Source organism: Vombatus ursinus, unplaced genomic scaffold, assembly GCF_900497805.2.
Source record: "Vombatus ursinus unplaced genomic scaffold, bare-nosed wombat genome assembly UNPS02014832.1, whole genome shotgun sequence".
Lineage (NCBI taxonomy): Eukaryota > Metazoa > Chordata > Mammalia > Diprotodontia > Vombatidae > Vombatus > Vombatus ursinus.
The window spans coordinates 45,146,723-45,162,513 of record NW_020954610.1 but is presented as its reverse complement, the minus strand read 5'-3'; the positions used below and the strand labels follow the sequence as shown (position 1 = coordinate 45,162,513).

Genomic DNA, 15,791 nt, shown 5'->3' with positions numbered 1-15,791 from the left:
GCTGCAGAGTCTCCCCACCGCAGCTCTACTTAAGGCTGCCCTTAGCGCGCCCGAGTGGGAGGCAAAGCGAACGGGCTCGGTCCTCCTCCTTGCTCCTGGTCCTCCCCGCCCCCCAAGCATCAGCTCTGCCCCTCAAACCTGCACGCCTGGCGCCCGCACCCTTGCTAGGTGTGCTAGCTTAGGTCCCACTCCCCGCTTCCCCGCCTCCTTCTGCTGTCCGGAGGAGTCTGGTCTCTCTCTGAGTCCACAGGGGGTTGGCCGGGGCTAGTGAAGGAGCCGGAGGTGGGGCGCCAGGGTATGGTGTTCGTTTGGGCGCCCGGGGCTTCTGGCAGCCGCCCGGACCAGTGACTGGGGCCAGTGGAGCCGGGTGGAGGCGGGGAGGACAAGGGGGGAGTGGTGCTGGAGATCTAGGGAGAGACTCAAGGCGGCGGTCCGGAGGACAGGGATAGCTGGAGGAGAGGCTGGAATCGGGCACGGGACCGCGGGCGTACGGGAGCAGCTGGACAGGCGCTAAGAGGGAGGAAGAAGGACGTCTCCAAAGGGCACAGGTAAGGGTCCGAGCAGCTGGAGATGCGGCACACGGGGAGGAGGTTGGCGTTCTAGGAGGGATACGACGATGGGCAAGTGAGGGGCTCAGCGCTCTCTCAGCTTGGCAGCCACAGCCCAAAGCATCTTTCCGATCGTCAGAAACTTTTTTGGAGTCGCTTTCTTGCAGCCACTCCACGAGGTCCTCCACCCCCCATCCCCTCTCCCCAGCGCTGAATTTGGGTATTCCCGCTGTGGCTGTGGTAGTTTGCCGCGGGCGCAACTGAATTCCAGGCTTTGGTCTTGCCTCTGGATAGCTTTACTGAGCCTAAAGAAGAAAGTTTCTTCGCTATCGCTAGCTCCCTCGCCCTCTGCACCCGGAGGGTACTGTTTATAGTACGGACCTATGAAGTTAGGGGGATTGTGGAGAGGGCCGGGACTTATCACTGGGGTTATTTTCCTTCCTCCCTGGGCGGGGGGAATCGAAAGACAAACACCTGGGAACCGGTACTGCTGGGGGAAGGGAGACAGTTTCTCCGTCTGCTTTTACTACTGTGGACACGTCGGTGGCTCACTGATTGCATAGGCGCTTGGGGGAGGGGATCTGGGGTTGGAGTAGGGTGGGGGGGGGGAGTATGCGGCAAGAGGGAGGAGCAAAGGAAAAAAAAGAGGGGTGATTTTACCCTTCTAAATCCTATCTTTCGCCGATTGGGATCCTGAGGAGTTGGATGCTTTGCAGGGTGATAATCCAGCGTTTTAAAATGGATAACCCTTAGCCGCGCGTGTCCCCGGGATGGCCCTTGTAATTCCAAGAAAATTTATCGTTTACAGAGTGAGTGTCTCAGCCCCGCTAGTGTGGATGGAATTTACATACACAGCCTCTTCTCCCCCTCCTCCCCCCCCAGACTCTTTCCTACCCCCACCCCCGTCCCCATCAGGATTCTTCTTACTGACTCGAACCACACAACGTATTTAGTTTGTAAAAACTGGAAAGTAGGAAGGAAACTTGTGTTTGGGTCACTGGTTTTGAAATGTGGGTTCTTGTTGCTAGATGTTGCTAATGATGGTTTGAAGTTTATTCTTTGTTTTTTGTTGGACGAAATATAAAATAGTGAAGGCATCCTGGACTTGACTACTTCCATCCTAATTTAGGTAATGGTTATGAAGACGGCTTGAAGCCTTTAAAGATGACTCTTTCAGGGCCTAAAGTGTACTTATCTTTGTCTCTTGCCACCTTTTCCCTATCGCTTCAGGTTAGAAATGCTCTCAGGATTTCTTTTTTCTTGGATAAGTGCCTCTTTTTCCAATTTCATTTACTTCTCAATTTTCTCTCTCTTCTCTCTTTCCCTCCCCCCACTCTTTCCCTTTCTCTTTCTCCAAATGGACACTTAAAATAATCTTACTGCACTATTCTACCTAGTACATGTCTCTCAATCCATGAAGTTGAGACATGTAATTTAGACCCTAGACTTCTGTTTGGTTGAAGTCTTTGTCCCTTGAGGAAAAAAATATAATTATTTTAAGAAGGTGTGATCTTGTCTGGCAGGAGATCAACAGTAAAGAGGATGTCTGTTAAAGTTGTCATGGTTGTCTGGGCCATTACATAAATTTGCTTAGGGATCCTAGGTTTTTATTATTTAAACTGGAGTGAGTGTGAATTCTGATTTTGTTCAGCATTTTTCTTTTCAACCTTGGTAAGAAAGGAAATTGAATGGATGCTAGTTTTATTAAGTAAATATATACTCTATTAATTTCTTGCAACTTTTATTTTTAAAACATTATTAAAAAACTAGAGTTCAGGAAGAGATACAATTAGGTGTAGTAGAAAAATTATTAGATTGAAATACAGGAGATCTGGGTTCTAGGTCTGTTTCTTTCTACTAACTGGCTCTGTGATCTTGATTTGCTTAGTCACATAACTTGCCAGGGCCTCAGTTTCTTATTTTGTAAAAGGAGAGAGTTGGACTAAATTTTAAAAAGTAAACACTGTTATTATCCTCATTTTACAGTTGAGGAAACTGAGGCAAATTGGAGTGAGTGATTTGCCCAGATGATCTCTGAAGTTTCCCTTTAGGCTCTAAGAGAATAAAATAGATGGTTATTTCAATGTTAAATAGATAAGAAGTAGGAAATAGTGGGAAACAGTTAGAAGGAGGAAAGTTAGGGGACAGGAGGGCATATGAATAGGAAGGTCAACTCCCAGAAGGAAATAATGATTGGATGGAGGAAAGGGAACTTAAACTTCCTTTGTCTTTTCTTTCCCCTTCTTTGCTCTCATGAGAACATCTAATACTGTTTTTCCCTTCAGAATGGTCTGTCTTTATTTTCTTTAGTATCTGACCACAGCCATTCTCAAAACTGATACGCTGTTCCTTGAGTCTACCTTATTATTGATATGATCTACGAACTCACCGTTTATGTAGTAGAACCACTAATGCTACCAGAGGCTGCTTAGGCTCTAATTTCATTATGTAATAAAGTATGCATTATTGTTATTAGTACATATACTAATGATATCTCGATAACAATAATTCACCTTTATATAGCACTTCACAGCTTACAAAGAAATTTCTTCACAGCTCTATAAGATAGTTCAAATGGCATCCCCATTTTAAAGATGAGGAAACTGACACTCAGATTAAGTAACTTGTGTAGTATAGCTACTTGGTAGGGAGGAGAGAGAGGTCTAGGATGTGAAGCTAGCTCTTTTAACTCCAAATATAGCTCAGTGGATTGAGTACTGGCCTTGGAGTCAAGAGGACCTGAGTTCAAATCTATCTCTTAGCCTATTTTTGCCTCAGTTTCCTCAACTGTAATGAGGGGATAATAGAGTGCTGGGCCTTGAGTCAGGAAGGCTCATCTTCCTGAATTCAAATCTGGCCTCACTTATTAGCTATGTGACCCTCTGCAAGTCACTTAACTCCAATTGCCTAAAAAAAAAAAATCAGATTTTGGAGAGGCTGAGTGGAAACCCTTCCAAGAAGGTTCATTTTGAAAATCTCTCTAAATGTAATATCATTGTTACGGACTTTGATTTTTCTAGATATGCTATAAACTTTTCACAGTTTAAAGAGGGCAAGACTCAAGGGAACCTGGCACAACTGTTGTTAGAGCTACTGGAAAAACATAAAGAGGAAAAAAAATCACACTTGCTAAGTTGGTTTGCTACACTGTGACATTCATTCTGAAATCAGCCAATTTCAGGGCTAAGAATCAGATTTCAGCTTGGCAGGGGAAGTTGCGTGCCAGGCTGAATAATGCTGTATCATTAGAACTATGCTTTTGAGTTTCAGTAACACAGGACTGTTGAACTTTAGTTACGAGTACAAGATTTTAATGTATCACTAATGTTATACAGTGTATTTTTCTTTGTCTTTTGATTTAAAAATTAATATCCACATTTACATCAGGAACAGTGGTGTGTGAGCTACTGAATTTGTGCTAAATTGACCACAAATATTAGCTCTTCTGTTGTTGAACTCCCAAATGGGAGATTTTGTGGTCAAGGCTCTCCTATTGTTTTGGGACTTAGCTGTTGTAGACAGTTGAAAAGTACTTGGTGAGAGAGGAGGAACAACATTGTTCGATCAACTACTTTGGGAGAAGAATAAATATTTAAATTTAAGTCATAAGGGCTGTAAATGTATTGGGAAGAAGTCTGTCCTTTGGAAGATGCAATTTGGAAATGTGTGAGAATGAAAAGTCTGAATGATGCGTTACTTGGTAGCCCATGAGTGAATGTGTGAGAATGGAGTAGCAGTTTTGTGCCTTTCCTTTAAATTGTAGTGCTTTTTGGACTTTTGAGACATTTAGAGATCTTACTTAGTAGAGGAAAAAAGGGTTTTTTGTGATGTCATTCAGACTTGGTGAGACAGTATGATGGAGTAGTTTAAAAGTTACTCTATTAAAATACTAGTAGTAAAGAAAAATACCTAATTACTGGGAGGGCATCTTCTGCAGCTTTAATTTGAAATGACTATTTGGTATTCGGGAATTTTGGAAATGAATTTTTTTTGTTGGTTTTTATGTTTTGGGGATATAAGGAAGTTAGAGAATATGGGAAGGGTATTTTAAAATGTCTAGAACTGAAGAGAAGACTTAAGAGGGTCTAACAGGTAACAGTTCCATGAAAAACACTGGGGACCTCAGAGGTGGATGGTAATTTGCAAATTCTGCAAAATCTCTTATTCAGCTCAATGAATATGAGCCTCTTGTTGAAATCGATTAAATAATATATCTTTAAGCCGATCTTTTTTGGGGGAGGGAAAGAAGGGAGGAGTTAGGCTACATTGCTGCACTGATTTGCTTCTTAGGTGATTCATCTCATTACTTCTCTGATACGGAGAATTTCTGATGGTGGACAATGATCTAGGAATTCATGTTGTTTGTCCTTCATCTTTCTGAAGAGGACCAATGACATCAGGGAGGTGATGCCATGCCATGCAAGTGAATTGGATTTAAGTGAGGGAGGGCTATGCAAAGTCACCAGCCTCACCTTTTCTTTTGGAGCCATCTAGGTCCAGTGGCCAGTTCCTTATCTGTCACATAATGCTTCATTGACAAGGATGAGACAAGTATTCTTGCTTTTGTATATAACAGATCCCAAACTGATTTGATGATATTTTCTCATTCTTGTCTATTGAGACCAATGAAAAAGAAATGTTTAAATAAGTAGAATAACTAATTCCATGACATGAGATTGTCTTCTGAATACAATTAGATTGCTACTAGCTTTTTTGGTTTTGTTTTGGGGAAAAAACATGAGACTTTTTTTTAACGTATTTTTGAATGGAACAGTCCTGAGTTTTTCTTCCTTTCTTTCTTCCTTCCCTACTTCTTTCCTTCCTTTTTCCCCTTCCTCCCTTTAGAAAGAAGAGTGCAGAATATATTGTTTCAGGAGCCTAATTTCAAAGTAACTTATTTATAATATTCCTTAGAATTTCAGTGGATCTAATATGTGTCTTACATAGTTTATTTCAAGTATGGTTCTTTAATCAAGAATATAGGAAAATGATGAAAATAATGAAAAGGCTATATCACATAAAATGGGGACAGTAATATCTAATGGTTCCTACCTCATGGGGTTATTATGAGGATCAAATTAGTTAATGCATGTAAAAGGTACTTGGGAAATTTTAACCCAAGGAAATGTAATACATGTAAAAATAAACATTCATTGCAAATATACATGAATTTTTAAAAATACAATGTAAGCTCCTTGGGAGCAGGAACTGTTTCATTTTTATCTTTGTACCCCAATAGCTAGCATAGTACCTCGAACACACTAGGCCCTTAATAAAGGTTTATTGATCGATTTGGATAAAGCAATTCATTACAAAGTCAGAGGTCTAAAATTCAGCAATATTCTGGGAAGAAAAAAGAACTGTGATTTCCATTTCAAGGGATTTAGCTTTTATTTTTCTTGGTTTATCTTTATACTGCTAAGAAAAAAAAGAAAAGCAATGGGATTCCAGGAGAGTGTCACAGCTTCAGTCCAGTGCTAAAACAAACATGCATAAGGCTGAAAAAGAAAAGCAGGCTTGTTAGGTTTAAAATAGTGATAGAGAAAATGATTGAAAGTAGCATCTTCCTCAAAAATGAGAAAAAAAAAGATTGATGAATAAATTGGCAAAAGTTATTCCAGGTCCAGGCAGTGTGAGTTCCAAATTTGTAATCACTAGTCCCAGAAGAGAAGAGGATAACACATACTATCCCTTGTTTACAGTCATCTTACAAACTGCTAGTGCATCTGAAAGACACAAGGTGGACACAAGTAGACTACATTTAGCTAGGGGAAGGGAAAAAGCATTTGCTGAGTGCCTACTTTGTGTGCCAGGCACTGTGCTACCTAAGTGCTTCAAAATTATTTGATCCTCACAACAGCATTGGAAGATGTGGTATTATTAACCTATTTTACAGTTGACAAAACTGAGTCAGGCAGAAGTTAAGTAACTTGTCCTGGATCATACAACTAGTAAGTCTCTGAGGTTGGATTTGAACTTGGCTTTTCCTAACTCTAGGCTCAGCGCTCTACCCACTGCACCCTCTGCTTCATTGCTAGCAAATCATGCTAGAGTAAGGCAAGTGGCACTATGAAGAACATATGGCTGGTTATGTAGGGGGAGGGATAACTGATGAACTTAGCACAGTGCCTTCCACATAGCAAGCACCTAATCATTGCTAGTATACCAAAGGTATTGAAAGTGCTAGAGAAAAGACTCTCTATGGAGTATTTATAGAAAGATATGGTTGAGAATGACCTTTAATGAGAAGATGTGAATGGCTTTGATTCATACCAGTGGAGGAGTGTACCTGAGATGTATCAATTGATGTTTAGTTCTGAATCTCAAACCACAAATGTGAATGTTTAATTTTTAGCATGTTGATTTCCCTACCTTCTTTAAGTCAACTTTGCTGCATATTGTTTCTCCTCATCCAGGTTTCATTTATAGTCCCATCCTCTCTGGCACACAGTAAATGCTTAACATATATTTGTTGACTCACCTTAGACTGTGAACTTCTTGGCAGAGACTGTCTTTTCCCTTTTTTTGTATCCCTAGGACTTAGAACAATGCCTGGAACATCCCTGGGCACTTAATGAATGTTTATTGGCTGACCTACTTTCAATCCCAAAATCTGTTTAGAATTTATATGCAGCCTAAATTAAATATCCCTGAACTGACTTGGGAATGAGAATTAGAGATATGTGGCAATGTGATAGTTTGTTCAGGGCCCAGATAATATGTGGGTCTCTTCAGTTTTGAAGCTGTAACTTGGGCCAGTGAAGGAACCTCATTATACCTCATCTTTCACATCTGGAAAAATCCAAATAATGAAAACTGCCTGCAAGGTTTTTATTCTGATTGACAAGTTTAAGTTCCTGAGATACCTTCAAACATGCCAATATGTCCCTTGTATTCCTTGACTCAAGGTAGTGCATTTTCTTCTTCTAAATGCTAAATGTTTGTCCTTTCATTTTTTTCCCCCTCATAGCATCCTTTAAGAAGTAGATAGAGGCAGGTGCTCCTTCTATCAACTTCCTTTTACAAAATTAATGTTTTTACAAGATTCAGGCAGTCAATGGATGAGATGGGAGAATATATCTGGTCTTTTTTATTTCCATTCAACATTTCTACATATATTGTTAACTTATACTTTCTCAGTTGGTTACCCTTAACTTTTGACATTCATCTGTATCAAATATATGGTTTTCTACTAGGTTATAATTTGTATTTGCATTTTTGTATTCTGTTTATGGTGAATTTTCTAGGGTATCCTTGCCTGTTAGGTGCAGGAGTCAGGATTGTTCAGAGTCAGCACTCCAGAGCATAACAACAAGGCCTGTTTTCCTATTTTTGGTGGGAGAAACTTTATCCTCTCTTTGAGTGACTCCTTGTATGAGAAGATCTAAGCACCATGCTGTCTGGGGAGGCATACTTAATTCTGGATTTTTTGTATGGATCCTCGAAAACAATCCATTCTGGTTATGCTCTTGTTTTAGTTACTGCAGGGATATGACTGAATTCTAAAACTCCTCAACCAGAAAAGTAAGGAGACTTATTTTCCCCCTTATTTGTTCATTTGTTTTTTCTGTTTTTTTTTGTTTTTTTGGCTGGTGGGCCACCTCCAGTGGGAAGTAGGTTTTGAAGAAAGCAGGTGTGCCCTGCTCATCTTGAACTGCCTGTTACTGCTTCTCGCATGGCCTTTCTGAAGCAAGAGCCCTTGTCAGGGTGATTTGAATGTCTGGTTGTTCTGACCAGGGAACAAGAAAACAATTTCCAGCTGTGTTGAAAAATGATAAATAGCATCATAGAAAGTGTTACTTATACAAGTATCCTACATCATCTGGGGCTGAGTTAAGGGGAAGGATGTCACATGTCATGCATCTGTGATCCTTTTGTTAAGGTGAAAAAAAGTGTGTTTGTGGGGCATCTGGGAAAGCTAGAAAGAAAGGTTGCTAAAGTTACTTATTGTGGTTTGTACTTTTTTCTTTTTCTTGCAGTGGTGGTAAATGAGGGTTCTTCCTGAAAGCTCATTCCTCATTTGATAAGGATTACTCATTATTATTTAGTGAACCAGATGAAGATCAGTTCAAGGGACAAGACTGTCCATTGAAATGACTGCCCCAACTCTTTTGTACTATAAATTATCAGAAAGAAGGACATACAATTTAATGATATGAAAATATCCATTTATTGGGTACATAGTAATGTAGCTTGTCAATGAGGGGTCCATTTAATTCTTGATCTGAAGAGAAAGAGAGTGATAGAGATTTAAAAAAAAATTTTTTTCCCAAGGTTCCTGAATATTCAAAAGTAAGTTTCTGGACTCCAATTCACAAATATTGCTCTTTTTCAATGAGGCTTTAACTCGGTGATATAATTATCACTTCAACTAGTTTTTAAACCTTTGTGTAGATGATTAAACTTGAATTTCATTCATCCAATCAACTGGGTCCCCTATTTCATACTCAGTCTTGCCTCTGTAATGAGGTGATACTAAGAGAGGGCCATTATAAGCATCTACTTTATGATAAATCGTCACATGACCAATCTCCAAGAACTTATTTAGTCCCTACTATATGCTAGGCAATATAGCTACAAAGACAAAAATGAAATGATCCCAGATATGAAGGAGCATGTATTCTGTAGGGGTTCACATCATGTACACATATATGTCTATGAATGAGGAAGCACTGGCTTTTTAGGGGATTAGGAAAGGCCTAAGTAGGATAGGGAAGCTGAGCATTATAAGAGTTAGATGTGATAAGGGAATATATACCAGAAATGGAACAGAATTCAGTCGCATGGAGGAGATAGGAAATGGAATGTTTAGTATGGAACATCAAGCAAGCCAGTTTGGCTGGGAAATTAAGGTATATTTAAAAAAATATTATAATGTAGTAAAGGAGAGAAACCATTCTGGAAAGGTATACTGTAGCCAGGCGCTAGGTGGCGCTGAGCTTGGAATCAGGAAGACATCTTCATGAATTCAAACCCAGCCTCAGACACATTAGCTGTGTGACCCTGGGCAAGTCACTTAACCCTGTTTGCCTCAGTTCCTCATCTGTAAAATGGGCTGGAGAGGGAAATGGCAAACTACTCAGTATCTTTGCCAAGAAAACTCCAAAAGGGATCAAGAAGAGTTGGGCAAGACTGAACAACAACAAACGGATTGTAGCCAGGTTATAAAGAACTTTAAATAACCAATAGAAGAGGTACGATCCTTATGGTAACCCTAGGCTTGAAGCCTAGGTGTTATCTTCACATAGCTAGTTTTTGCCAAGTTTTGTCCTTTCTGCCATCACAAAATCTCCATAAGTCTGTCGCTTTCTCTCATCTGACATAGTTGATTTGCTGGTGCAGGCCTCATCACTTCTTGCCTGGACTATAGTAATAGTTTTTTGATTCATTTCCCTGCCTCATCTCTCCCCACTCCAGTCCATTTCTCACTCAACTGTGAAGGTGATCTTCATAAAGTACAGACCTTAACATGTCACTCCTGCTCAGTAAACTCTATAACTCCTTATTACTTCATCAAATGTAAAAATCTTCTCTGGTTTTCAAAGCCCTTCACAACTTGATCCTTTCCAGTCTTTCCAGTCTTCTTACACTTTATTCCAAATACCTCCACCTACTCTACTCTTATTTCCTTCCCCTCTACATAGTCTACAATCCCATATCATGGAATATAGAATCTGCTGCTCCTTGCACAAGACGTTCCTTCTTATCTGCCTTATGGCTTCCCTGAACTCTCAGTTCAAACCCTACCTTCTTCTTTTTGTTTTCTTTTAAATTAATTTATTTCCTACCTTCTTCAAGAAGCTTCTCCTGGTCCCCCACAATGCTAGTGCCTTGTCTCTGTTGATTTTCTCCTGTTTCTCCTGTATATATCTTGTATGTACAGAGTTGCTTTCATCTTGTCTTCCCCATTATTAGGTGGTGAACCCTTTGAGGACACAGATAGTTTTTTTTGTGTGTGTGTTTCTTTGTATCCCTAGCTCTTAGCAAAATGGCTGGCACATAGTAGGTGCTTAATAAATGCTTGTTGACTTGATTTTTTAAAAGCCCCCCCCAGATTAAAAAAAAAAAATTGTTCACATAAAGCCAAAGCTTGAGGCATTGTCTGTACAAAGTATATGTCATATAGACTTGGTTTAAACTTGTCTATGTACATCTTGCACAAAGTAGATGCCTAATAAATTTCTGTTGTTGAGTTGAATCAAATTTATTTGTTGAATACATTTACCAAGTATTTATTGAGTTGCAACTGTATGTCATAGCACTGGATGCAGTATTCTATTACTTTTCTCTAGGAGACATCAGTCAAGCTAGGGAGAGAAGATAGATGAACCTGAAACAGATAAGCAATGTGAGGAGATATTTAAGTCAAACCCAGACCATCAAGGCTGACAGATATTCCAACTTGGAGAGACTTTTACGTATTTGATCATCGCAGCAATTTCAGAAATGAATCTGGAGAAGTATAGTAATTTTAGAGGCATGCTCTTGAGGGGGGCAGGGCAGCTAGAAGGCTTAGTGGATAGAGCACTGGGTCTGGAGTCAGGGACATGAGTTCAAATTTGATCTCAGACACATTTAGCTATGTGACCTTAGGCAAGTCACTTAACACTGTTTGCCTCAGTTTCCTTATCTGTAAAATGAGCTAGAGAAAGAAATGGCAAACTACTCCAGTGTCTTTGCCAAGAAAACCCTGCTTGGGGTTACAAAAAGTTGATAGGATTGAAACAACTGGAAAAAAAAAAACTTGAGGTGGGGGGGCAGCATGGTATAATGTATAGAGTGCTGGACTTGCTATCAGGAAGACCTATTAGGTTCAAATTCTGCTTCAGACACAAGCTGGGGTAATTTTGGCAAGTCACTTAATGTGTCTTAGCTTCAGTTCCTCCACTCTAAAATAAGGAGGTTTAACTCAGCCTTTATGAGGTCCCTTCTTGCTCTGCTTTACCTGGTCTTTCTTTATCTGATATTTCATTAGCTGCCAGGATTCAGAAAATTGTTCAAATTTCAAATTTGCCATTGCTTATTCTTCATCCTTCCCACCTCTTTTTATAGTGAGCTAGTTTTTTTCCTTCAGTATGTTGGATGTGTGGCATTGTATGGGAGCAAAAAATGAAACACTAATGAATTCTAGTTTGTCATATGCAGGCTCATGTAACTGACCTTACACACCCTTCAAAATAAGGAAGTTGCTGGCTCAGAGTTAAATGCTGCAATTCATAGCTGTCATCATTAAAAAAAACCACTTTTTAAGTGTCTAATTGGACATAGTGCATGTGATCTTTTAAGAAAACTATATAGACCTAGTTCATGTGTATTCACGTGGACATAAAGGGCAAATAGCTAGCAAATTAAAATATTAAACTGATATGTATAGCCACACAAGTACTTACATCATATACTGTAGAATTAGGTGTGGGAGGGAAGAAACAAATGTGAGAACTTCAGAGTGGGGCAGAGATTTGGGAAGTTATCAGAGAAGTTTTTGGTCTAGACTAGGCAGGGGCAGGTCATTTTTCTGCTGTACCTCAAAGTCTTTGGTTTAAAGGGAACAGCAAATTTGAAAGACTGGGGGCTTTGAAGTCAGAGGACCAGGGTTCAAATTTTACCTCTGTGTGACAGTAGGCAAGTCATTTAATTTCTTGTGCCTGAGTTTCTTCAACTGGAAAATGAGGGTGTTAGCCAGTGTAACTGTTAAGGTCCCTTATAGCTCTATATCTATGATCTTGTTTAAGTACAAGAAACTGATGGGGGAGGAGGAGTAGAATAGGAAGAGGTTTTGGGGGGGGCTTGTTTTGAATTTTTCTGTTTCACCTAACTTTCAACAAAAATCTGAAATCTTGGGGCAGCTAGGTGGCACAGTGGATAGAGCACTGGCCTTGAAGTCAGGAGGACCTGAGTTTAAATCTGGCCTCAGACCAAACACTTGACATGTACTAGCTGTGTGACCCTGGGCAAGTCACTTAACCCCAACTGCCTAAAAGTAAAAAAATAAAAAAATCTGAAATCTTTCTAAAATTGTCAGCCTACATTGTGTGCCCATCAAGGAGGGTTACACAGCTAAGTGGTTCTTTGAGTTGGCATTTTTCCTGTGTATGGTTAATAGGCTTCTTTGGGTGTGCCTTAAGAGATAGTTGGGTGAATGTTTGAGCATAGCTTCTTTTCTCTCTCTCTCTTTTTCCTTTTTGGCTCCTGTTGACTCTGGATAAACCACACTGAATGGCAAGGATGTTTTTTGATGTGGTCAGGAAGCAGTGATACAGTATATACGACAATACATGTTACTAAATATTCAGAAGAATGTTGTTTTGCCTGACATTCTAGAATGTAAGCCTCTTGGTTAGCTTAGCTGTATAGTTTAGCAGTTATGCATGGTATAATATGAAACTGGAGAACTGATGTATGGCTGGCTGTGAACTCTGTGGTAAGTGAGAATAGATTGGAGATTGGTGTTAGTAAGCATTCATTTGAAATATTTGGGAGGAGTCCCTTAGTTTTTCTTATGGTCACTGACATGCTGCTTATGTTATTGTGAAATCATTACTGTGCCACATAGACTCTTCACATTCTCTCAGATCACGTGCAAAGAAGCTGACACTGCTTTTAGTAAAGTTATTTGTATCTTTTATTTCCAACTTTGCTTCTAACTTGGATCTTAAAATAATGATCCTCATTTAACTTAGAAAACTCATTTCAGCAATTTATATTATACAAAATAAAAGCTTTTGTATCTATCTTTGTGGAGTTACTGCCCTTTTTTCTTTAGTCCTGGCCTCATAATGTAGGGAGTTCCCTGTTGTGGAAGAGACTTCCACCATTGCAGATCAGTAAAGCTTTATAATTTATGGTTTTTGAGACCATACTACCTGGAGCGTTGAGTGGTTAAGTGACTTGCCCGTGCTCATCCAGCTAATATACGTCAGAAGCAGGAGTTGAACCCAATTCTTAGTGATTTCAAGACCAATCTGTTGACTGTACCATGCTGTTTTTCATAGGCTCATATATCTGAGGTGTTTTCTTCTTAATAAAAAACAAAAACAAAAACAAAAACAAAACAGAAAAAGGCAGAAAGCTTACACTCTGTTAGTGAGACATTACCAGCTGAAATTATTTGCTCCTTTAAATTCAGTGGAGATGAAAAAAAAATATTGTTAGCCTAGGATATTGATGACTTTGGCAAAATTTGTAGCATCCAAGACAGTTGTAGAAGACATGGTTTTTGCTGGATCCCACTGAACAGTGGGTACGTTTACTCTCAGAGTGGAAAGGCAGGCCAAAGAAATCCTTTAAAAGGTTGGCTTTTCTTTATCAACTAAAATGAACTTGAGGATGATTTCAAGTAGGACAACATTAGGGACACATTCTACTGGCAGCTTTTGCTTCTTTCCACTGTGTTAAAAAAGTTGAAAAAATTTTTCTTAATTTTTATATTGATTTTTGAAGTACTTCAGTTCTATCTTTGCAAGGTGTTAATTATTGTTTAGAAAATGAAAATATTTGGATTATGTGTGATTATTTTAATACTTATGAAATTTCCCTTTAATTTCTTGAAGTTTTTGTTATTATCGAGCCAAAAGAAGTTTCTTTGCAAAATTCAGGTATGTTCCCTTCTGTGCGTGTGTATTTTGGTCCTGCTTCATCAACTCTGTCTCCTCCCTCATTTTTCTGTTGAATATCTTTCCCCATGGTTGACTGGAGATCAAAGGTGAAATGTTATTTCTGGGTCACTGCTTTGCATCTGATAATTTTGTCTTTTGGTTTGTTGTGTTGAGGAGTTGAGGCATTGAGGCGGGAGAAGAGAAGAGAAGGGACCAGCTGAAATCAAGCCATGCAGCAGTTTCCTCTTACTGTTCTCTAATTGTAAATGCTTTCCAGGCTACAGTACCTGTGGAATTCCTCAAATGCACATTTCCAAATGCATTTGTAAATGCATTACATCCACACTCAGCAAAAGGCAGTTAAATTATATGTGGAAGTTAATGATCGTTTGCTTGAGACTCCTATAAGGGGCTACTGCTGAGACTATAAGGGCCAGTTGTGGAAGGAAGAGGAGGAGTTGGTATTCTATTTAAGATAAGGGTAATTGAATTCATATTTCTACCACATGGCTCAGGTCAGTAGAAAGTTATATTAGGATTTTACATTTATAATTTAGGGTTTGGCCTTTTTAGTTGTGGAATTTTTTTTGGTGTCTAGCTTTTTGAGAACTTGGTTTTGTGGTAGAATTCTTTCTACAGACTGAACAACTACTGCTTGGTGGAAATGGAAAAGGCAATCTAATCTTCTTTAAGCCCTTCTACCTCCAACCACCAAAAAATAAAAATAAAAATAAAAATAAAACTCACTTGAAAGAATTGTGTCAACCTCCTGTGCTGAATTAAGATTTGTTTGTTCTGCCACCAATGGATAGAAGAAAGGGAGATGTGTAATTGTGGTCCTTTTTATGGAGTATTTTATTTTTAATCTAAGCAAATATGGAAATTAAGATCTCCTTGCTTGTGGTTGCAGTAGGGATAACGTTTTAACCTTGACAGGGCTTTTTGCTCACAGTGGAAGCCTTCATAGTTCAAATGTAGACAATGGGGTTTCTAAGCATTTACAAGGAAATCACACAGTCCCTAAGCTATGGTGCTTTATTTGACTTATCATAGTTGTGTTTTTCATAGAAAGACATGGTTAGTCCCCAAATCCATATACAATTGTTGAGTTTTTGTTTCTGTGGTATATCTGTTGGGGCTGAGATTAGGCACTAAACAATGATTTAATTGTTAAAAATGATACCTTTTAATATGTATGTATCCACCCTCTCCTCCTCTACCTCATGAGCCACTGCCTGTGACAAAGATTTAAAGTAAGGGGGGGGAAAACTCATCTTTAATTTTGTCAGGTCACTTCTTAGTTTTATATCTTAATAGAGAGAAGGGAGAAATATCTGATTTTCATTAAAGGTTTACTTAATTTATATGACCATGGATTCAGAACTGGAAGTCCATTAAGTCCAACCCCTTTATTTTACAGATAGGAAACTGAACCTCAGAGAGGCAAAGTTCTTTGTTCAAGGCCATACGTGTAGTAAGTGACTAAGCCAGAATTTGAACCCAGATCTTTTGGCATAATATCCAGCACTGTTTCAACTGTACCATGCTGCCCTCCCCTCTCTCCCCCCCCTTTTTTTTTCTGAAGGATGTGACTGTCACTTAGATAATTTGGCTCTACTTTCAGTGACATCACCAATTAGCACCACAC

At 39.3% G+C, this 15,791-nt stretch overlaps 1 protein-coding gene across 3 annotated transcripts in view; it reads left to right on the top strand.

Annotated features, from left to right (window-relative positions):
• Window positions 1-9: 9 nt before the first annotated feature.
• LPAR1 (lysophosphatidic acid receptor 1) overlaps window positions 10-15,791 on the top strand; it is a 145,667-nt gene continuing 129,885 nt past the window's right edge. For 2 of the 3 annotated variants that reach the window (XM_027839312.1, XM_027839313.1), the window contains exon 1: window positions 10-548. The gene's annotated coding sequence lies outside the window, so the exon portion shown is untranslated. Of the gene's footprint in view, window positions 549-1,255; window positions 1,358-15,791 lie in introns of those variants that run through there. The other variant, XM_027839314.1, reaches the window with a different exon arrangement.